We start from the raw sequence: 25701 nt of genomic DNA on the forward strand, positions 1-25701 counted from the left end.
AGAAATGAAGTTGAGGGGCCCCTGGGTGGCTTAGTAGGTTAACCATCTGACTCTTGATTTTGGCTCAAGTCATGACCTCACGGTTCATGAGATCGAACCCCGCTTCAGTCTCTGGGCTGACAGTGCTGAGCCTACTTGGGATTCTCTGTCTCCTTCTCTCTACCCCTCACCCCCTCTCAAAAAAACAAACAAATAAACATTTAAATTAATAAAAAAGAAGTGAAGGTGAAAGGGTTGGCAGGTTCAAATCTTATATAGGACTTTGTAATTTAATGTAAGAAATTTGCTTTATTCTATGTACACCAGAAGTTGCAAGGGATTTTAGGCAGTTACGAGACCTAAATGAACATCTTTAAAAGATCATTATGGTGAATGAAAATTTTAAAAAGTCAATAATGTTCTCATCTTTGGGGGGAGACATTTTTTCTATTGAATGGAAAACTTGTTTTATTGTTTGTTGTTTGTTGCTTGGGTGTTTCCCTGCACTAATTGCAGCATATCTATTGTATCAACAGTAATTTTTTACTCCTTGTATTTATTTGTCTGATGGATTTTACTTGCTAGATTTTGAGGTTCTTGAGTCGTGAACCTTTGCATAAAGCAGCACATGCTGTGGGGTGCAGTAAATACCTGAATGTTGGTCAACGTTGATCTAAGGACATCTAGAAAATAATCAAAAAGAATAGTGATATCAAAGAAAGGGATATTTTAACTTCAATGTTAACTAAGTGAGATTTGGTAAAAAGTGAGACCACCGTTTCTAATAAATTTGAAATGTTATGATCAGAGGACATGGATATAGGAAAGTGAGGAATTAGGTTCCTAGGCTTAGAGAAGACTGAGTACAACAGATTTAAAGAGTCAACAAGCGCGGCAGAGAAGGGATAAGCACGTTTGTAACACTCGCAGATGTTGCCAGATGACAGAACAAAAGCGGAATAATTTTTCTTCCGCCCCAAATCTCTTCTCTTAATCCCAGTAATCAGAACCAAAATAGACCAATTTGTTCAAACTGCAATTATATGATGTATCCTTTCTTTTTAAAGTTTTTTTCAGGTCCCATACACATAAGTAGGTAATGTTAACTCATTTGCTTTTGGCTGACCCTGTGCTTACCAAAGTGGCACAGATTATCACCATCTCTCACCTGGATGCCTGCGCCACCCACACCTGAGAGCTCCTTGCTATTGCTTAACCCATCACGCATCCTGACTCGTGTCTGCTTGGTCCCCGTACACCAACCTCACTGGCTCTTATATGAGCTGGAATTTGTTGCACTTGCCTATCATTTAACTGATATCTTAGTTTAAGGTGTTCCTTGTAAGTGCGATTTTATTTAAAGTAACCAAATCCATCAATCCTTTTATTTACTGCTTTGAATTTTTAAATCTGGCTTATGGTGGGTATTCTACATCACAGGATTAAAAAAAAATAGCCCCTAAAATGTTGAACCCTTTATGATTTACTTTCTTATTTTTAAATGTTTATTTATTTATTTTTGAGGGGGGGAAGGGGCAGATTCAGAGAGAGAGAGAGAGAGAGAGAGAGAGAGAGAGAGAGTCCCAAGCAGGCTCTACACTGTCAACACATAGCCCAATGCAGGGCTGGAACTCATGAACCATGAGATCATGACCTGATCAGACATCAAGAGCCTGATACTTGACCAATTGAGTCACCCAGGCAGCCCACCCCTATGATTTGTGGGTTTTTTTAAACAATTTTGTTGCGGTATAACATACATCTCATAAATTGGGTATGTGTTTCAATTCAGTGTGTATTTTCCACTATCACCACAATCTGATATTGGAACATTTCATCATCCTGAAAGATGCCTCATGAACAATTGTAGTCAATCCAGTTTCAACCCCTAAACCCCTAAACCCCACTAATCTGGATTCAGTTGCTCTATATTTTCCCTGTAAGGATATTTCATATAAATGGAGTAATAAAATATAAAGTCTTTGTGTCTAACATAATGTTTCTGAGGTCCAAATATGTAATCTGTTCTTTTGTATTGCTGAAGAGTATTACATTGCACAGATACACTACATTTTTGTTTTTACATTCACTAGCTGATAAACATTTGAATTCTTTCCACCCTTTAGGTATTATGAATACTGCTGCTGTGAAGAATTACATACAAGTTTTTTTCATTTTTCTTGGGTATAATACCAAAGACAATTATTAGGTCATGTGGCAAATTTTTGTTTAAATACATTAGAAATTGCCAACTTTTCCCCAAAGGTCTGTAGACCTTTACATGTCCACTCTCAAGAGTATGAGTGTTCCTGTTTCTCCACATCCATGCTTATACTTGTTATTTTCTTTCTTTCTCATTAAAGCCAATCAGTAGGTTTGAGATACTACGTCACTGCGGTTTCATACTGCATTTTCCAAATGACCGACAATTTTGACTTTATTTTCATATGCGTTTTAGCCATTCTTATATATTATTTAGAGAAATCTCTACTCAAATATTTCACCCATTTTTAATTGACATTTGTGTTGTTATCACCGAGTTGTGAGATTTCTTTTTTTATATTTTGAATCGTAGCTCTTTCTTAGATATGTAATATACAAATTTCTTCTCCCACTCTCTGTCTTATCTTTTAATTTTATTACTTATGTGTTTTGAAACACAAAGGTTTAGTATTGATGATGTCCAATTTATCCAATTGTGATTATTTTATAGATCTTGGTTGATACCATACCTAAACACTTTGCCTAAAACAAGGTCTTAGTTTCCTTTGCTTTTTCTTCTAGAAGTTTTAAGGTTTGAACTCTTAAATTTAGCTCTACTACCCATTTTCAATATATTTTAAAAGTATAATGTGAAGTGAGGGTATAAATTTACTCTGCAGGTGGATATTCAGTTGTCCAAGCACTATTTGATAAATGTCCTTTCTCCATTGATTTGTCTTGACATCTATGTTAAAAATCAATTGATCATACATATAGGGATTTGTTTCTGAACTATCAATTCTGTTACAATGATCTGCATTTATACCCTAACCTCAGTAACATATTGTCTTAATATGACAATAGATTCATTATGAATTTTGAAATTGAGGAGTGTAAGTTCTCCTATTTGATTTTCTTTTTCAAAATATTATTGTATATGTTAATTCCTCTGCCTTTAAACATAAATATTAGGATAAGAAGGGCATCTGGGTGGCTCAGTTAGTTGAGCATCTGACTCTTGGTATCAGCTAAGGTCATGATCTCATGATTTGTGGGTCCAAGCCCCACATTGGGCTCTGCACTGACAATGAGGAGCCCGCTTGGGGTTCTTTCTCTCTGTGTGTGTCTCTGCCCCTCTTCCCTCTCTTTCAAAACAAATTTTTAAAAAATTTAAAAAAATAAATTTTAGGATAAGATTATTAATTACTGAAAAAACTTATACTGGAAATGTGATAGAGAATGTGTTGAATTTTTAGATCAATTTGAGGAAAATTGACATCTTAACAGTACTGAGTCTTTCATACATATGCATGATACAGCTCTCCATTTATTTAGACTTTAATATTTCTTAGCAGTATTTTATAATTTTCAGTATAAGATATTTGTACATTTTGATAAATATAGTCCTTGGTGGCTTCATTTGAAAGATACTTTGAATGGAATTACTTTCAAGTTCATTGCTTATACCTTTCTTAAACTCCACATATCTTTTCTTAATAAATATTTATATGGAAGGCAGTATATTATAGGAGAAAAACAGATTTTTCTAATCACACAAATATATTCTGTCATAATTATTTATGGAATACTAATTAGTTACAGTATTTGGGCAACTTATAGTATTTCTACTAGAATATAAGAAATCTCTAACTTACAAGGATTTAGTAATTAGTATTTGTGACAAACTTTGTAAAACATCTGGCCTCCTTTCTAATAGGTAGTTAATTAAATGTTATAAAATTATTTACTCTGTATTTCTGATATGAGATAAATTCTTAATTCTTTTAAATAACTATGATGAATATTCATATGATGGGACATGCATCTCATTCCAATTTTAGATATTAAAAATACTTTATTTTGTAATAAATTGTATATGTACATATATCATAAAATTAATATATCTATACAAATATTAAACTATGTCTCCATAGTAAATTGTATAAGTGTACTTGTGTGTGTGTGTGTGTGTGTGTGTGTATAGGACAGGAGCTTAGAAATTGAGCATGAATATGAATTCTGACAATCAGCTAGCTCTCTGTTGAAATGAACAAACAGGCAAGGATTTATTTATACATGAAAAGAAGATAAAGTCATAATGATAGTGTTACCACAGATGGTAAAATAGTCCTCATTTCAATTCACTCCTCAGGAGAAAAGAATGGCCTTTTTCTGTATTTGGCATTCACATATCAAATATTCTTTTTTTTAAACATTTATTAATTTTTTAGAGAGAGAGAGAGACAGCGCAAGCAGGGGAGAGGCAGAGAGAGATAGACTGAGACACAGAATCTGGGGGTCCAGCTCTGCACTGTCAGCACAGACCCCCACCCCAGGCTGGAACCCATGAACTGCAAGATTGTGACCTGAGCCAAAGTCAGACACTCAACTGTCTGAACCACTCAAGTGTCCCACATATCAAATATTCTTAAATTCAGTTTTTCCTTTATAAGATTTTGCCTTATTTATGTTTACCTTCATTTCTTTTATACATTAATATGAATTAAATAATTTTGAATTTCAAATCAATTAGTTACCCTTTGACATAAAGCTAACTCACCATGCAGATTTCTATGGTTTTCCATCATGTTTTATTGTTTTAATATAGAGGTTAGTCATAAATAAATTAGTCATGATGGTTGAAATAAAAGATCACCAGATTATAACTTCCTAGTATTTTGTACATGCAACCGACCCTGTACTCTTTGGACTTTAACTACTTATTTTTAGCTAGACAGAGAATCCAAACAAAAGTGACATACCATTTGAAAGTAAATAAGATGATATTTCTTAATATTTGCATCTGTAGATATCATGGGTAGAAAAAAAAAATGATTACTGTTTTTACTTAAAGGGGAAATATTCCAGCGGCGCCTGGGTGGCTCACTGAGTTAAGTGCCATACTCTTAATTTCAGCTTGGGTCATGATCTCACAGTTCGTAGGTTCAAGCCCTGCATTGGACTCTGTGCAGTGTGTAGCCAGTTTGGGAATGTCTGCTTCTCCCTCACTCTCTCCCTCTCTCCCTCTCTCTCTGCCCCTCCCCCATTCATGCTGTGTGTGTGTTTCTCTCTCTCAAAATACATACATACATACATATATACATAAAATTGTTAAAAAGGGGGAAATATTCCATAGTCTTATGAATATTTTATACCTCTGTAATTGTTACATTAATTTGCTTTACTTAGATATAATCAGCTACTTTGTTCAGGTAAAAATTCTCAGTAAAATCATGTATATCATTAATATATTTTTAAAAATATTTTATCAAAAAGATTTTGAAAGGATAATAATTTGCTAAAAAAGCAGTAGCCTTCTTGATACAGTTTTTTCCATTTCAGTCTGAAGCATAAAATAACATTTTGACCTATTTGCTATTATAATGCCTTTGAGAATCTGTCAGCAAAAGAGAATCAACCGCTCTTATTCCCAGGAATTCCAGCCTGGTGGAGCTCCTGCATCTATACTCATCCTCTAGTGCTAAGGAAGTAATTACAAGTGTTCAAGCCAAATCCATAAATCATGATGTGGCAAGAACTCTGGTTTCCTTTGATGTCCTCTTTAAGTGAATGCAATCTCAATGGCAGTTGATATCCCCTAAACTACTCTTGCAAACGGTTATTACACTTGAACTTTGAAGATTTAGAAGCAATTTGTATTCTCTGATGGGCTTTTGTCTTTGAGATGCCCTTCCCCTTGTGATCCAAATGGAATGTCAATGTTGAACCTTTGGTTCAGTCACATTCATGAACGTAGCAGAAATAATTATATATTTTAAAGCTTCACAACAGAGAAGTTCAAAAATATTTGCATGTGCGTGCACACACACACACACACAGCCCATATATTTGCTCAGCTATATAGTACACAAATCAGTTTTAGAAAAATTTTTTTCAATCTCTCCTTTTGTTTATTTTGCTGTCCAATATTAACTTTCCTTCTTTCTTGTCCTTTATTGATAGCTACTTATTCTTCCTAATTCTTTTTCTTTCATGTGTCTAAGAGGAAAATTCTGAACAAAGACTAGAATATCAGCAGAAATAAATTTATGAGAGATAATAGAGTTTTGTTAGAGGCATTATAGTTTATATGAGCTATAAGTAAAACAGACCTATGCTCAAATAATGGCTTATACTTTGGCACTAATTACATGTGTGGGCTTATCTTTCAAAATCTCAACACATGTTAACCATTATAGCTTGTGTATTAAATGAATGACTAGATGTCTTCTTATTTAAATATTTAGACAGAACAATATAAAGTTTGATTAACTAGGAGAGGTAAATAGGCACAGGTCCAAGATCATCTGTCTGTGTCACTTACCACTTCCCCTCCTCAAAATGATCAGCCGGTGGCAACACTTTCATAAGAAAAGCAATCATTTCTCTCCTTTTAAAAAAAACATTAAATATGTGTTTCTCAATGTTGTATTTATTCTACTCAACTGACTTGAACTTCTTACTTCAGTTTATAAATCACAAAAATAATCTGCCCTATTTAAGCTCAAATACCTCATATTTTGAGGTAAAATTGTAGATAGAAATAGATAGTATTCCACGCTGTCTGTCTCAATGATTCTCATGATGTGATGATTAAAAAAAAAAAAAAAAAACATATCGTGGACCTCTCAACACCAATTAAGAAGGGATTACAAATTACCATTTGTTAAATTGTACTTCTTTCCCATAAACTCAGGGTGTTTGTGCTCAGTCATTAGGCTAAAGGAAAATATTTGCATCAATAACTTTTCTGAGGTATTCATATTTTAAATAAAGATGAAATTAAGGGATGAAATTGTCTATAAGACAAAAAGAAATGAAACAATAATGACAAAGTCATAATTATAGAAACCCTTCTTTATTACTAATATTTTATGGGCACCATGTTATTTATACATTGTCTTATTTAAGCTAATAGCCAATAGTCTAATCATTATATTACTGATTTAAAAAGGAAGATCAGTTATGGTAAAAATTTGTTGGGGATCTGGTAGGAAATAAATCGCAAAGCTGGGATGTGGATTTATCTTCACTTTATGACCATGTTTGTTAAGTGATACTTTATATGGTTCTTAACCCCTTAAAATATATTAAGTTCTTATCCTCCAACTGCAATGATACAAAATGGGACACCACAATATGGATGCTTAATCTGTTACTAATGTAATCAGGAGGTTGTTACATAACTAAACCTTCAGGTGGGGCAAAGCAACCCAGGTACTGGATATGAGAAATAAAGATGAGAAAAAGTGAAGAGCAAGCAAGTAGGGACATTGAGGTCAGATGTTTAGGTGATGGTAAAGTGGGAAAACGCAAATAGGTTTCAAACAAAATATATATAAATTCATAAACATCACACAATAGACTAACTTTCCATTCTGTTGTATTTTATATGTAAGAACAAATTGCAAAACTACGAAGGCTTTATTGACCCTACAAGTGAATAATATATTAAAAATCAAGTTAAGGGGCGCCTGGGTGGCGCAGTCGGTTAAGCGTCCGACTTCAGCCAGGTCACAATCTCGCGCTCCGTGAGTTCGAGCCCCGCGTCAGGCTCTGGGCTGATGGCTCGGAGCCTGGAGCCTGTTTCAGATTCTGTGTCTCCCTCTCTCTCTGCCCCTCCCCCGTTCATGCTCTGTCTCTTTCTGTCCCAAAAATGAATAAACGTTGAAAAAAAAATTAAAAAAAAAATCAAGTTATTATTTGAGTTTTGAGCTGGCAGGAAGTAGAGACTGAGCTCCCAAAATTCAGGTAGAATTTTTTAGGGTTACTTTATTATTGTTATTCCACGTTCACTAAAAAGGAAATAACACTCCAAAAATCAAAGTAATGAAACTATAGGAAAGCAATCATGATAAAAATGTTTTTAAATAATAACTGAAAAAGTGCAGATACCAGTTATCAGAAATTATAGAAAAATATTTATCATGTTGTGAAATGTGCTAGTGAAGTTTATTAAATTAGAAATGTAATAAGAATAATTATAAAAATAGAACTCCACAGTGAACATTCAAAATTCTTTTGCTTTCACAAAAGGAACTGGTGATTAATTGCACATCAGCAATTATTTACTAAGCAATGATTACCTCCATCTTTATAAAAGTTAATTCTTTTCCAAAGTGCTTAAAATCTTCCCAGGGAGTAAATTATCATCAGCCTATCTAAATATTTTCTAAATCGGAAGTTGCCTAGTAATTTTCAGGTCGTTTTCTACTCTTTGTTACTAACAAGTTTTTAAATTCATTAGAATGGAAAAGGAGACAAGAAAGTCATACAGAAGACAAGAAAGGGCTTTTATTCACCTTCTTTCCACTTTTCTGGCCAGATTCATCTTGTTCACAATTAAAAGAGATCAATTGGTTATATGGAATACATAAGCATTAGTAAAAGCACACCAAAACTCTAGTTCCCTACAAAAGTTGATTTATTTTGCTTCTTTATTTGTTCCGCAAATAAAATTGTTAAGCACCTGCAAAGTATCTGGTATTTGGCCTAAAAGTTTGTAATTACATGTGTATTAGAAACATGTACTTTAGATTGTTGTTCATTAATTCTCAAATGGACATTTGTTAAGTGTTTTTCATGCTTCATAAGGATTTTGAAAAATATGTATTATTGGTGTTTGCTTACTCGAGGCACATTAGAAGAGAAAATTCATTCACAACTTTATACGTATTTTGCAGCGATCAGTGTTAAAATTAAAACAAAGGGCCTGGTGAAGTGAAAGCAATGGTACTCTACCAGGAGCCATAGGTATCTTAGGAAAATGTTGAAGATGAGATGCACTCTTAGAAGTATAACTAAGGGATACTAATTAAGGAGCACTAATACTAATGAAGGGAAAAAATCAAGCTCAAGAGAATTTCTACCTTTAACTTTGCAGCTTCCTACTACGTTACAGTGAGTAACTGATGCCATTATTCAGAAATTTAGTTTATATTTTATAATCTGTGGATTGTAATATCTATTCATCTTAATTCACATCTTACTATGGCTAATCCACAGAATATCTGCTTAGGATACAATAGAGAAGATCATGGAGGGAACTGAGAAAATGTATGTGGAGTAGCTAAATCTTAGCTTCAATATTATGGCTAAATGATGATTTTCAAACATAACATCATAAAAATCGTATTTTGTTATTTTTTCCCCTGAACTATAGACCTAAATATCCAACTTTTTACTTTTGGGGTTTTCACAAACATCTTAAATGAGCCAGTCTACAATTACAGAAATGTATCCCGCCAACAGTTAAAACTAGGGACTCCTTTGGTTTTCCTTATCACCGTAAATAGTATTAACATCCAGTCAGGTGATGATTAACATCCAATCATTTGTCATCTAATTTTCCTTAAATTTTTTTTTTAATGTTTATTTATTTTTGAGAGAGAAAGAGACAGAGTATGAGCAGGGGGTGGGGAGCAGAGAGAGAGGGAGACACAGAATCTGAAGCAGGCTCCAGGCTCTGAGCTGTCAGCACAGAGCACCACATGGGGCTTGAACTTGTGAACTGCGAGATCCTGATCTGAGCTGAAGTCAGCCTCTCATCCAACTGAACCACCCAGGTGCCCTTCTTGTCTAATTTTCTAGCTGCTTCCAAAGCCAATGTTTCTTTTACTTTCTAAACTCCAGCCATGCTAAACGTTTTGTAGTCCTGTGATGTACTCCCCCTCACCCTGCTTCTTAGTCTCCTGCTGCTTCCTCCTAGGCAAAAGTTCTCATTTACTATGAAACATACTGTAGCAGCATCAGACTTTGAAGGGATATAGCAAAGATATAGTGAAGATGTCAATGAAGGAGAGGTTGAAAGTATTACTTAAAGAAAGATATAGAAAGATTAATAAAAGAATTTAGCTTTTAAGTAGTAAGAAGATTATAGCATCCTTTAGCATCCGTGGAAGTTTGAGATGGAGCATAGCAGTTTTAGAACATCCCGTCCTCTTACTCCTCACATTTAAGTCACTTTGAGTCTATTTCTTTAATGTTTCCATATCAGTTCTCTTTACATTACTCTCAGAATAGTTATCCTGGTTCAGATCTTGTCATTTATACTTGCTTTACATACAGAAAAGTTTGCTCTACATGTGTATTTAAGCACTTAACTTAGTTTTGGTTTCTACAAGATGCTCCGAAATGCTTTGTATCTTTCCTTCCCTAATCATAGAGTCAGCCATGTCTCCATGGAGCCTTGTATTTTTGTTTTTTGTTGCTGTGGTTAGAGAATGTACTAGGGTGTGCTAGGTTGTTTACTGCTACTGGGGTATCATTGCTTCCAGGCCCTGTCAGCTGATATCAAGTAAATATGTATGTGTATATCAACCCAGTATACAAATGAACCTATAACTGTGTCTATACATGACCTTCTGTATCTACATTAATGTAAACATGGGTTAATAATGGCATATCCAATTCTGATTCATTGCTGCAACCTTTTTTCTAGCCTTTGTCCCCTTGCTCGTCTGTCATCTCCCACCCAACTATGAGAAACATTGCTCCCACCATCCATCATACATTTAATTAATCGTTAAACTCCTGTATTAATATATAGTGATGTCTTTAATCCATTCAGGCTGCTACAACAAAATACGACAGAGCGAGTAGTTTATAAACAACAGAAATTTATTTCTCACAGTACCAGAAGCTAGAAGGTCCAAGGTCAAGGTGCCAGCATTGAAAGGGCTGGGAATCTCTTTGTATGTAGCCTCTTTTTAAGCCATTGGTCCCATTCATGAGGAATCTACTCTCATAATCTAATCAATTTCCAAAGGCCCTAGTTCCAAATACCATCATCTGAGGGGGTTAAATTTCAACATGAATTTTGAGGGGGCAAAAACATTCAGAAATTGGTATCCCAGGATTGTTAACCAGTACATCTATGGGAAACCCTTTTATGAAATTGAATGTAATGCTTGTATAATTAAACTTTTAATCTTCCAGATTGCCAAAGATCAGTGAACTTGATTTTTATATATTCTGTCTGATATACTTATTTACACATTGTGCATTTCATTTTGGGATCTCTTGACCTCCTACTTTTTAAAATTTTTGTACATTTAGGTTTATTCTTTGTGCTATAAAGGATTATGAATTTTAAAACTGCATTATTTCATATTTTCACAATTATAGTATTATACAGAATTCTTTCAAACATCTAAAGAAATCCCCTGTGACTTATCTATCCAACCCTTTTCTTCTTCCCCCAAATCCTTGGCAACCACTGATCTTTTAACTGTCTCTATAGTGTTACCTTTTCCAGAATGTCATATAATTGGAATCACAAAGTATATAGCCTTTTCAAATTGGTTTCTTTCACTTAGCAATATGTATTTAAGATTCGCCCACGTCTTTTCATGTTTGCTAGCTCATTATCTATGTATGCATGTACCACAGTTTGTTTATCCATTCACCTTATGAAGGATATATTGGTTATTTCCAGTTTGGGGTAAGTTTAAATGAAGTGTTATAAATAGTGATGTACAGGTGTTTTATTAACATAAACTCTCAATCAGTTAGGTGAACACTTAGACACACAATTGCTGGATTGTATTATGAGACTATGTTTAAAAGTTTTGTAAGAAACTGCCAAACTGTCTTCTAAAAGGTTGTACCATTTTGTGTTCTCAGCAGCAATGAATAAATATTCCTGTTTCTCTATAGCCTAGCCAGCATTCTTATTGTTAGTATTTTTCATTATTATTTGATTTTAACCATTTTAATAGGTTTGTAATTGTGGGAAATCAATTTGGGAATCAATTGTGGGAATGAACTGCAAAGCGGAACACTGCTTTATGGCCTTGCAGAAAACAGAGGGCGACTACTTAATATACGTCTAGGGGTTGGGTCCTGCCTGTGCTCGTGAATTCCTTAGGCCATGTTATCTATGAAATATCTTATCTTGTTTTCCACCCTGCTTTCTGCATCTGCTCTTTTGTAGTCTTGGGAATGCCTTAACTTGTTTTTCTGCATGCTTTCTATATGTACTTACTGGCATCTAGCCCACTGACATATTGCACAATGTTTCCCTAAATGTGTGATTAATAAATACAGGAGCTTCAGAACAGTTCCGGGAGACTTCCCTTAGCTTCTCTCACCTCTCTTGACTTACATGGAATCTTGAGTAATCCTTCTTTTTTTTAATTTTTTTTTTAATGTTTATTTATTTTTGAGAGAGACAGAGACAGAATGCGAGTGGGTTGGGGCAGAGAGAGAGGGAGGCGCAGAATCCAAAGCAGGCTCCAGGCTCTGAGCTTTCAGCACAGAGACTGACACGGGGCTCAAACTCATGAGCTGTGAGATCATGATCTGAGCAGAAGTTGGATGCTCAACCTACTGAGCCACTCAAGAGCCCTTGAATAATCCTTTCTGCTATCCTCAGCTTTGTTTGACAAAGCCAAAAGTCAAACCCACATGTAATGATCTCTCGTTTTTGTTTTAATTTTCAATTCCTTGGAGGCAACTTATGTTGATCATATTTTTATATGTTTATTTTCAATCTATATCTTGGTGAGGTGTTAGTTCAGAAATTTTGCTAGTCTTTTAGTTCTGTTGTTTTCCTATTGTTTAGCTTTAAGAGTTTTTCATATATCTTGGATACAAACCCTTCATCAGATCTGTATTTTGCAAATATTTTTCCCCAGTCAGTGGTTTATTCTTTTCTTTTCTTTTTTTTTAATTTGAGTTTGTTTATTTATTTATTTATTTATTTATTTAGAGTGGGGTAGGGGCAGAGACTGAGGGAGAGAGAGAGAATCCCAAACAGGCTCTACCCCATCAGGGCAGAGCCCAATGGATGGCTCAAATTCACAAACTATGGATCATGACCTGAGCTGAAATCAGAGTTGGACACTTAACTGACTGAGCCACCCAGGCACCCCTATCCTTTTATTCTTTTCTGAGCACCCTATCCAAGAATGTGGGCCCCTATGAGTTTCTTGTTTTCATGCCAGCCCACACTTAACCTCCAGCAATTCATCAAAACTATTATTTCAGTGTTTCTACAGAAATATGTATAGAAACATACATGTACACATATACATATGCATATGTGCCTTTGTTAACTAAATATTCAGTGTCTCTTAATGGACAAAATTCAAGAGATTCTTATCTCTGCATATTTAGTAATATTACCAAATGCATTCTCACTATCTAAAGACATGATAAGTAGTTTTGGAATATACATCAAATTATAAAATATTCACAAGTCCATATTGATATATATGACCCCCATTTAATTATTAGAAAAATCATTAGACAAATCCCAATAAAGAGGTGTTCCATAACATATCTGACCAGTACTCCCCAAACTGTCAATTTCATTAAAAACAAAGGAAGTCTGATAAACTATGATAGCCAAGAGGAGTCTAAGGACACATGATGACTAAATGTAATATAATATCATGGCTGGTATGTTAGAATAGTAATAGGACTTTAGTTAAAATGTAAGAAAAAAGAGAAAAGAAAAAGACGAAAAGAAAAAGGAAAATATAGAAAATCTGAATAAAGAACAGACTTTACATAAAAGATGTACTGGGGCATCTGGGTGGCTCAGTCAGTTGAGCATCTGACTTTGGCTCAGGTCATGATCTCACAGTTCGTGAGTTCGAGCCCCGCGTTGGGCTCTGTGCTGATGGCTCAGAGCCTGGAGCCTGCTTCAGATTCTGTGTCTCCCTCTCTCTTTGCCCCTTCCCCACATGCACTCTGTCTCTCTCTGTCTCAAAAATAAAATAAACATTAAAATAATTTTTTAAATGTACTAATTTAGGGTTCATTTATTTTGACAAAATTTCTATACTCTTTATAAGATGTTAATAATAAACTGGATCTAAAATACATACATATACATATAATATTCTGTGAACTCTATTTGCCATTTTTTAGTAGATTTAAAACTATTGTAAAAGTGTATTTTTAAAAAGCAATAACATAAGTTAAAGCTGAGAGGAAATGAAAACAAAGACAGGCGATAAGCTGGAGTCAAGTTTGTGTCTTGACAGATAACTCATGTCACACAGTTGAACATACCTGCTGCAGTTAGGAAACAATACTTAGTAGATTATGTCTGGCAATGAAAAATATGTGATCAGTTACAAAACTGAGTGCCCAAAGAAAACCTAAACAGAGCAAAACAAAATTCTTCAGGAAAAGAATAAAAATACCCTCTATTAAAACTTAAAATTCACTTAGTTTCTTACAGAGAAAAAAATAAAATAATAAACACTACAATCATCACATTTTATAGTGAATAAACACATTTCTTTGTACTATCATGAGCTTTTTAAAAATTAGCTTTGGCATATTCATTCAACAAATGACAATTAAAAATATTTCTTTTACTTCCAAACCGGAAATATCTTGATATTATTTTCTGATTATAAATATGTGGGGCGCCTGGGTGGCGCAGTCGGTTAAGCGTCCGACTTCAGCCAGGTCACGATCTCGCGGTCCGTGAGTTCGAGCCCCGCGTCAGGCTCTGGGCTGATGGCTCGGAGCCTGGAGCCTGTTTCCGATTCCGTGTCTCCCTCTCTCTCTGCCCCTCCCCCGCTCATGCTCTGTCTCTCTCTGTCCCAAAAATAAATAAACGTTGAAAAAAAAATTAAAAAAAAAATAAATATAAAACATCGTATGATACAAAACAATGTAAAGCATAAATGTCTGCCAAACATCAGACCCAGACCACCACTTAACCTGATCCTTAAGAAATAGCAAATTTAAAAAGAATGACTCACAGAATTTATTTATATCTTATATTTTAAGTGAAAATAATATGTTGGAAAGCAATTATTTTACACATACTCTTGCATCTTAATTTTCACCTCATATCTAATGATCTTTCCCTGTCAGTTCATAGGCATGTACTTCATCTATTATTCTAATGTTATTTTCATCACTAAATCTTTTTTTAATTTTATTTGTCTTGAGAGAAACAGAGACAGTGAGAATGAGGGAGGGGCAGAGAGAGTGAGACAGAGAATCCCCAGCAGGCTCCACACTGTCGGTGCCTAGCCTGACGCAGGGCTCGAACTCATCAACTGTGAGATCCCGCCGGGAGCCGAAACCACCAAGCGAAGCGTCCGAGGCTTAACAGACTGAGCCACCCAGGCGCCCCTAATCTTTTAATTACATGAATGTGCTATAATTTATTTAAGTAACTCCCTCAAAATGAATATTTAGATTATTTTCAATACATCATTAGTTACAGTCTATGGGAATAAATGTTCATTAACGTACATTTTGCACTTGATGAACATTTCTGGGGGGGGAAAGACCCAGCACTATAATTTGTTATTTGAAGAGGAAGTATTTTTGTACATACTGGCAAATTCCCTTCTAAAAACTGCCTGATTCCCCATCCCTGGCTTACACTACATGTTCACTATTTATTTAATGTGACTGATCATTTGCAGTGATGGTGAAAAAAGGATACATCAGTGTCATATATGTTTTCCTTTTCTCAGGTAAACTTAAGAATCACCATGTGCCTCTAGCATCTTCAATAACTTGAGAGAGAGGCTAGAAGTAATTAGTAGGTCTCAAATCTTTGAAGAGAAACATATGACAATACTCATATCTTATATTATTATTCTAATTAAGTAAAATACCTGGAGAACGAGGCTGAGGTGTTCATGGCAGAAGTAGAGCTTTAAAGGTGTTGCGTTGCATTACTATCAATTGTTTTTTTTAGGTACAGGCAGCGCTGAAGGGCACGAAAGCTCTGATGGATTGTAAGCACAAATCACCAGCTCTGGCCAAGGGTGCAAGTAGTAAAATCTGTAACAGCTGATCCATCGATTCTGCCCACTCGGGTGGAAATCAATTCTTTGTAAGTGAACGTGGCTCTGAATTTATATGGGAGACGCAGGCATGCAACAAGCAGACGGTCGCTGTGCTGCTAAGGCCTGCTTGAGGCTAGCATTATCTGGCTGGCAAGTTTGTGAGGACGGTGACGTACATAAAGAAAGAAATAAAGAAAAAGTGATACATTAGTTAACTCATTTGGCCTCCACTCCTTTTTTTCTCCAAGTAAAGTTTTCAAAGTATCTGCAAAGCAAGAGAATCTCAGCCAAGGAAACCATGTATTGATTATGGATTAACTGAATGTAATATCTACCTGTGTGCGATAGGAAATGGATGAAGTATTTTCAGGAACTACAAACCAGCACTAAGGAAAATGCCAACTAGGTATGTTGTCTAATACGTTAGTAAAACGCTACAACCAAACACCAAACCCGTACCTAAACTAACACAACTAAGTTCCCAATTTAGGAGAGAAGAAAAGAAGTAACAGAATTATGCTTACATCATTTATTTTCATATTCTGCTTGTTATACCTGATCCATCTTTGTACTATTTTTACATATCCATCTATTTTTCTCAAAAAAAAAAAACCCAGTTTTTAAAGATACCAATTTATGGTATATATTGACTCCATATTCATATATTATATAGTGTAATATACCTTATATTTATAAATTTAAAATAGAAAATTGTTCTTCAAAATTATCTTAATGCAAATAATACTGCATCACAGCTTTTTAAATAAAGCTGTATTTTTTACTAAATTTGACAAGTCGTCTTTATGTTTTATGACTAAAATATGATGATTGAATCCCTTTGTTTTTTAATTTAAGCCATTCATCTTGGAACACTCATGTTGCTTCCTCCTCACATTCATACTAATATTTATATCTTTCTCCCTAAGCAACCATCTCTCGAATATGATGCATTTCCCAATTTGCTTCTACTAATATTGTCTCATCCCACTCAAAGTAAGCTTGTGTGTCCCAGTCCCTTAAGGAAAGGGGAAAAATGTTCTTAACAGAGGGGAAAATAAGTTATGTGGCTGTGTCCCATGTGCCAAAAACAGTGCTGTGTGATTGATACACACCAACTCGTGCCTAGCTATTCTAGAGAACTCTTGAGCAATGCTGCTTCAATCTATTTTTACTGTAAAACAAGTGGACTTCAAAATTGTTCCTTATTATATTGTGGTATAGTGAAGATTGGGTATTCCTTTCCTAACAATGTATGTTTATAAATTTCAAACAGAGAAGAAACTGAACCTAAGAGCTATCCTTTAGATTTATGCCTTTATCAATGTCATAAAGATACGTAAAATTGCTATGTTATAATATTTCTATAGAATAATAGGCAAAAGCCAACCCCAAATACAAAGGGAAAAGATGCATTTGTATTTCATCAACTTCACTCATGTCGGAAATAAAGGAAAGTCATCACATGAAGAGAAGCAATGTCCAGTCCCACCTAGAGGCCATAATTATAAAGGAATTTTTTATTTTCTTCTGTCATCAAATGTAGAATGTTAGGAGTAGATCTTCAGTTATTTGATTTATGAAAACATTAGAGAAAAAGGGTCAGATACCATAGGTGGAAAACAATGGCATTACTATCTAATTAGTGCTTTAAATTATCTTAAGAATATACAAAGATGTGTAATTGTAAAGTTTTCAAATGAAGCAATATAAAAAGAACCTATTAACTTTGTTCTTGACATGAGATTTTTTATAAAAGAGGATCATATGTAAATAAAAATATGACTACCAATGAAATGACGTATCCCTCCAGCACAACACAAAATAGCATGTTGTATTTATATGTTTAAAATACATATTTTATAGGTTAAAAATGTTTTCTTTACAAATTATTCCTTGCTTCTTCTTACTCCCTCATCTTTTATTCTTCATTATATTTTTAACCTTTACTATTGCTTTTCATTAGAGAACTAAGAGATCTGAATTTTAAAAGAGGTTATATTAAAAAGATATTTCAGGTCCAAAATATTATAGCATTTTATTGAATTCTTAATTGCATCTCTTTCAAATATTCAATCTTAATATTATCATGAAATCAAATTAAATGGAGATTGTCTAACTTTATTAACATCAGCATAATTTCCAAAATGTTAAATTTTCAGAGGTCATCTGATTCTTGTTCAGGATCATTTCTTATTGATCGACCAGGAAATGGAACAGTTTGCCTCTTTCCTCTAATTATTTAAAGCCATCTCACTTAGCTTATTAGATATTTATAATGCTTCAAATTAATGATGATGGGTATATCTTTATAAATATTATTATCAAAGATTAACCTTTTCCCAAATAAAACTGCTGTAATTTCTTTAAAATCTTAAAATAGTATAAATGGAAAACAAAGCCACTAATTTGGAAAACTTACAAATATGAATTTATGCATGGATAATTCTAATAAAAAATAAAAATAGTTTAGGACAACTTGTTTATTTGAGCCCAGACTTTCATAATCTACATATAACATTTTTAATTTGGCTAATTTTGTGCACTTAAAACATGCTATATAAAATAAAGCACTCTTATACACAATGTAATATTAAAGCTTTTATTCAAGGAGTTTACAATTCTCATAGTTTCAAGTGTGCTAACATATTTGCATTTTTCAATCTGTTTTGGGAATTGCAAACATCACTTTAAAGAAGAGATGTCCAATAAATTTTTACATGCAGTTGGACTTTTTGCAAATAAAATTTTATGAGTAATACAAAATTAAAACACGACAGAAGAAAATGGAGCTGTTCTATTTTAAGGGGGGAAAGTTACCGTCAGCTTACTCTGGTGGCTCCTAATTTGAAATGCAGGTTTAGAGATCATTTAAATGAAATTGCATATGCAAATATATGTGAAAGTATTTTTCCTAATTGTAAAGCATTATTAAGTATTTGTTAAAGTATTGTTAGAAGAAATCTATTTCTGGACCCCCCCCCAAAAAAAAGTAATATTGCTTTTTTTTCCCCTATGTTCTATTCCAATAAATTCAGAGATTGTATGTTAAGTAGAATTCATGTAAAATTTTGTACCTTAGTTAAATAACTGGAGGTCAATTTTAAAGGTATTTATTTTAGTCACATAGTACCTTTCCATGTGACTATGTTATTACCTATTGTTCTAAAATCAGAACGGAAAGGCACTATGGGTAAAAATGTAACTTCTATGACCACCAAATGAATTTTTGTTTTATGACAGTTTTTATTTAATATGACTAAAGTTAATGAAGTATTCATAAAATTATAGGTTTGGGAAAGACCTTGAGAGTGCAATTAGTCTATCTCCTTTCCTGAACACTTTCAGACACTTTATTATTCTACTTCATTCTCAGAACTCAAGGGAAGACAATTTTATAATTTCTTTCAGTGATAATGCATTTCAGGTCTTTTAAAACAATATGACAATTCTCTTTCTTCAGAGGTCCGCTGTTTCAAAGTATGGTTTTCCTTTCAAAAGTGGTTTATGATATTAGTTTATATTTAGCGTGACATTTTCTCCTTGCCTCTCAGTATTTACCCTTTACTTTCTTTATTTGTGTTCAATCATTCATTCAGAATGTGATTTCTTCTCTTAAATATTTTTTCTTTGTGTCTTAATACCAGTGATACCATCTCTCAAGTGATTCTTCCACTGTTAAATAGACAACTTTTTTTTTCCTAATGTCAGAATCTTCTGCAAAATTCTATGATGGCTTCCATCTTGGGTGGGAACTGAGTTCTAATTATTACTAAAAGTTTCAAAGCATTTCCAGAAATTGATTGTTAAAGGTAAAGTCACAAGGAAAAATGATAAGATATAAGAGTTGATTCAAAAGAACAAGTAGTTTCATAAGCCATATTGATCAGAGAATCCAGAATGTCATCTAATGACTTGTAGACAGTCTGTAATTTTTTTTAATATTTATTTATTTTGAGACAAAGGGAGAGACAGAGCATGAGCAGCAGAGGGGCAGAGAGAGAGACACACACACAGAATCCGAAGCAGGCTCCAGGTTCTGAGCTGTCAGCACAGAGCTCGAAGCGGAGCTCGAACTCACAAGCCTTGAGATCATGACCTGAGCCAAAGTTGGACACTTAACTGACTAAGCCACCCAGGTGCCCCGACAGTCTGTGATTGTTCATACTAGTAGCTCGATTTCTAATACAAACCCTGACTCATGATGTGTATGTCTATAATTTTTGCTAAAACTGAAACCAGGGATACAGTGACTACACTCAAAAAAGGCTACAAGAAAAATCTTTCTCTCCCTATGCAAAAGAAACTCCTTCTGACTTCTATATCATTATTAAAAGTAGAATTTCTAGCATATACTTACTTGAAACTCTAGAATCCTATTTGATTCCCAATTCTTTGCCACCCTACATATTCAGCCAATCACTATGTGCTGGCAATATTTTCATGTCAGGTTTTATACCTTTGAGAACATGTCATTAGGTTTAACTTTCAATTACTATGCTTAATTTACAGCAGTTGAAGTTTTTTTTCACTTATTATCATGTGGCAAAATGTGAAAAGTAGGGTGGGTACATGATTTTTTAAAGACAAATGACTTTTAATCTTTTTTAAAATTACCAGTCTTCTCAATGTATGTGATTTGATGTCAATTTCAACAACAATAACAAACACAACAACAAGAAAGTCTCCAGGAGCTGGATTTTACAAACTGTTTCTTTAATTTTATTCTCTTGATTGAATAAAAAATGAGCTGTTGAGAGCATGATGTTTTGCTGAATCATTAATTCAACAATAATGCTGAAGTTTTTGAAATTACTGAAAGATAGGAACAAATGTATTTCCTGACCAGAGATACAGAATAAGTTGGAATTATATAGCTTTTTCTAGAGACTGGTTTATTCAAAAGAACTGAAAACAAGAGGTACTTTTCAAAGAAAGAAGAGCTCTTCACAGGAAACTTAGCTCTCTGTAAAGCAAGCAAGAAAGGACAAATCTCTTGTAGAATAACAACATAGGACAGATAGACTTAGAAAAAGAAAATATGAAAGTATTACTGTATTAATCCATGAAGCTTGAGGTTCTTAGATCACTCGATATATTTTTCTTTTCCCTCTTATAAAAATAAATAGGAAACTTGTACACCAGCCAAACAGAGAATTTAAGAAAAGAGAAAGATGTTGATGAACTTTATTTCCAAAGAGAAAATGAAAATGATCTAATTTGATTTTAGAAAAATCCCAACTGCATCATATTTAAAGGTAATAGAATCATGGGAGGATCTTATTTGGGAGAATATCTAGTATAAATTACATTTTAATAAGGTAAATGTTATTGGCAATTTAAAATGTATAAATTTGCTGATTGCCATTATTAATTCTAATTCTATTATCTTTCTCAAATTAATTCAATGCATGAAAACTAAGTTATTGTCTATTCACACTTGAAATAGAAATCCTATATTTTAAAAGGTTACAAAGAAAAGACAAACATTCTCAAGCCTTATACTTATTTTCAGTGATAGGTTACAATTATGTTTTGACTTTCAATTTGTAGTTGAGAAATATTTATCCCTTTAACATTTTTACTTTACCCTGCATAACAGTAATTACATTCCCATAAAGGGATAACTAGTCCAAGCCTGGATCAAATATCTACCAAAATAAGTATTAGTATCACCCTAGATAACTTACTATTATTTATTTGTTTGGGTTTTTCTAAGAAAGGGAAAAATGAGCATAGACAGACCCCATCTTCCTTCTTTTGTGTTGTTATTCAGGCATGTTTCAAAAACTTTTCTGTGTATTTCAAGTTCAAGAACTTAACTTATCCAAATATTCATTATATTTCTGTTAACTGCAATATTCAGTGGTAGGTTAATTTCTCCAGCCAGTGAGCACTGAGGTCTACTAGGTTTTATACAAATTGGAGAAGGAGGCATGAAGAAATTATATATAATTAATCCATGTTTTCATGGAAATTACAATCTAGTAAAGAATGGAGATATCACACATATCATTAAGTATTATGGAGTGAAGCAAGACATTAGGGAAGAGTATAACCAAGACACTTAGCTAGACTGGGGGTCAAGACAGTCTTTCCAAGTAAGCATGCAACTCTGACCTCACAATTCATATGAATTTAAGTGAGATAGTATATGTGTATGAAAACGGGAGCTGTGGAGTTAACAGGCAGATGAAAGTGGAGAAGAAGTGTGCTCCAGATAATAAATAACTGGTGAATGCACAAAGCAGGAAAAAAAACCCACAGGATATGTGAGGAACTGAAAGAAATCCACAACTGGAGCATAGGAAACAAGGAAGAAACAATGAGATCGGAGACTGGAAAGAAAGGAAGACATGGAATTTTCAGACAACATGTTAAGATCACACTTCATACAAAGAAAAGGAGACAGCCTCTAAAATGTTCTAAGCAAGGATGTGACATAATTATATTTGAATTTTAAAATTTATTCACACTGCATTACAGAGAAAAAAATGTATATATTATTTGGTAAGAGTGGATCCTGTGAGACAGGTTAGCAGTGATAATGAAGTGAAATGAAGTGATAATGAAGTGAAATGAAGTGATAATGAAGTGAAGTGAAACTTCGATACAGGGCTTGGCATTTTGGAGAAAGGGATTTGAGGAGGATTTGAGATATGTACATCTAAAATTGTCCTAATTTGGTGAGTGAGGCAGGGAATCAAAACTAAGTCCTAACTATCTGGCTTGAGTACTTCAAGAGATGATGGTGCCCTTTAATGAGGTAAGATCACTGAAAAGAAAGTAGTGTGTGTGAAAAGTGCTGTTCTTAGTTGAGGTCTAAGAACATCCAAATACATATATTAAATACACAGATATGTATCTGGAGGAAATCAAGAAACAATTTTGAAAAGAAATGCATTTAATTGATAACTTGGGAATGTTAAGTGAGAGGGGAGCCTAAAGCAGAACATTCAAAATTCCCACCCCCTCAGGAGTTGGTCAGATGAGAAGAAACTGAAAAATAAGTAAAAAGATGAAAGTCACGTGGAGGTGAACAAAAAATTATGAGTGGAATGTGATGGAAGCAAAGACAAGCAAAGGAAGAAGGAAACCATATCTAACGCTGCTAACCTATGGAGCAAGATGAAAATTGGGAAAGGGGTGCCTGGGTGGCTCAGTCATAAACATATGATTCTTGATTTCTGCTCAGGTCATGATCTCACATACTGTGACATTGAGCCCCACTTAGGGGTCTGTGCTGACAGTACAACTCTGCTGGGGATATTTTTTCTCCCTCTCTCTCTTCCTCTTCCCTGCTCACGCTCATTCTCTCTCTCTTTCTGTCTCTCTCTCAAAATAAATAAATACACTTAAAAGAAAAGAAAAGAAATAAATAACTGTAAACTCAGAGTCCCTAGGACTCAGTTTTATTGATGTAGATGGTGGTCACTCAAAAATTATAGAAATGCAATTAAACAAATGCAATCATAGCATAGTGTGATGACAATGGTAGCTACACTTGCAGTGAGTATAGCATAACATATAGACTTGTCAAATCATGATATTGTACACCTGAAACTAATGTAGCATGTGTCAATTATACTGAAATAAATAATAAAAAAACTTTAAAAAAGATATATTGAGCTTTATCTCAATATTACAAAATCTCATCTTAAGAATTTGTTCTCATTTCTTTTCTCTTGAAAAACCTAGGACTTACATGTACTTGCATATTCAGCCACCCAACAATACATTAGCTTATTTTACACATGGTGAACATAGGCTTTACACTGTAATTATACTTTATTTTCCTCCTTGGAAAGTGAACAAACTATTATGAACCAAGGTTTAAGAGCTAGACAGCAAAGGGATTACATTTTAGTTCTGCTTTATGAAATTTACTTAACTCACTCTTAGTTTGTTTAGGAAATGAGGATTATACCAATTCATAGGTATGTTGTAAAGAGTAATTGAGATAAATCCTAGAAAAGCTTCTCACTTAATGGAAAAATCAGTGTTTAGTAAAAAGTCTAGCTATCAAGATTACCATCATCACCATCATGGTTTTTCTCACATGAATTCAATTAACTGTTTATGATAGACTATTATTCCTTTATTTGCTACTAACTAGGATTGTAGACTCTACTTCCCAATGAAGACACATGAAGAAGATAAAATTAAAATCCTTGTTCCTCTCTTCCCATGGTGTTGCTACATTGCATTGTACCAATAACTCATTTTCTTCATCAAAGGAGAATAGCAGGAAATTATTCATACCTTTGTCTTCTGATACCCTAGTTTCTGGAAGTTTGGAGTCAAGTAAAGAGTGTAAAATAGGAGTAAGTATCTGTAACACATAATATAGAAAAGAATGTGTCTTATGGAAAAAATGGGTAAAATGCTATAGAATTCACCAAAAGTAGTCACTTTTAAGCTTACAGAATTGAAGAAGCCAAAATGGAAAAAGGATCATTCATTTACTCTAAAAGGATGCTTGGAAATGTGAAAGAATGTGGAGTTGAAAGCTATTTCATTTTGACAAAAGTATGTTTTCAGAGGCATGAAATCTGAAGACAGCCTAATTTCATGGAAGAAATAATAGTTCAATTTAATTGGAGAACAGGAGGCAAGAGGTGGACGAGTAAAAAATAGACTAGGTCAACACTCCCCAAATCTTAAACCTCAGGAACTATTTGTAATTTATTTTATGGATAATGCAGCATACACATATTTTTATTACATATGTGCAGTAAAAAGATAAATCTGGTGTAATACCAGCATAGATTGTGGTGTGAACCATAGCATGGACTATGGGAGTGCTGAGGGACTAGGAAAGGGAGGAGAGCTATGGAAATTGTTATGTCGCCAACCCCCTTGCTGTAACAAGTAAAAGCTCCTGTGTCTATCCTGGTGGAGGTCTTTTTATCCTTGCTGGGCATTGGTGTCCAAATATACCTAAAGGAACATTTATAAAGACAAACATTTTGAAGAAGTAAAATAAAAAGGCGGATAAACTGTATAAAACAGTTATCATTTGTTAAGTAAGTCCATAAATTCTTCTAGATACTTCTTGTCCACTACAGTATTCTCATATATCTAGAATAATATAGGATTTGCTCAAAAAATTCTTAAGTATTTAAGGATGACAGAAAGATAAAATGTAGATATGAAACAACTGGGTATAAATTGGAGAAACAAAAGCAAAATGTGAAAGTTCAGACTGGAGAGTGTGAGATGAAAAACGAAGTTATCTGTGTTAAATAAAAGTGTTTCTTTTTTTTTTTTTTTTCAGCTGAGCTTATAGAATGTCTGCAATCTTTGGCAAGAATAATGAGGTAAACCAGTAAGTAGGACAATAAGCCATCCAATGAACCACTGATGTAGACAGCTATATTATAACTACTGAATTTCTGTGTGGAATGAACTATATGTTCCTAGAAAGACATGGGCATATTTGGGATTTTAAGTTAGAAACTAATTCACAACAAATATATAAACTGGGGACCAGTTTTGAGGCTTGACTGCTGGGCTTGTGGCCAGATGACCTCATCTGTTCAACTCTGCATGGCATCAGTATCAAATGAGAGCACTCTTCATACTTACCAATCAGAATCACAGTTAGTATACAATATCTGCACATGAGTGAAATGGATTAGGGCTTGAAATAGAGCCAGTAGGTCAGTAAGCAACTGTTGGATATACAAGCGATCTATTTCATAGAGCTAAATAATGAAAAATATAATCAACCTTAATTTAAGGTAAATCT

Source organism: Lynx canadensis, chromosome C2 (genome assembly GCF_007474595.2).
Source record: "Lynx canadensis isolate LIC74 chromosome C2, mLynCan4.pri.v2, whole genome shotgun sequence".
Classification (NCBI taxonomy): Eukaryota; Metazoa; Chordata; class Mammalia; order Carnivora; family Felidae; genus Lynx; species Lynx canadensis.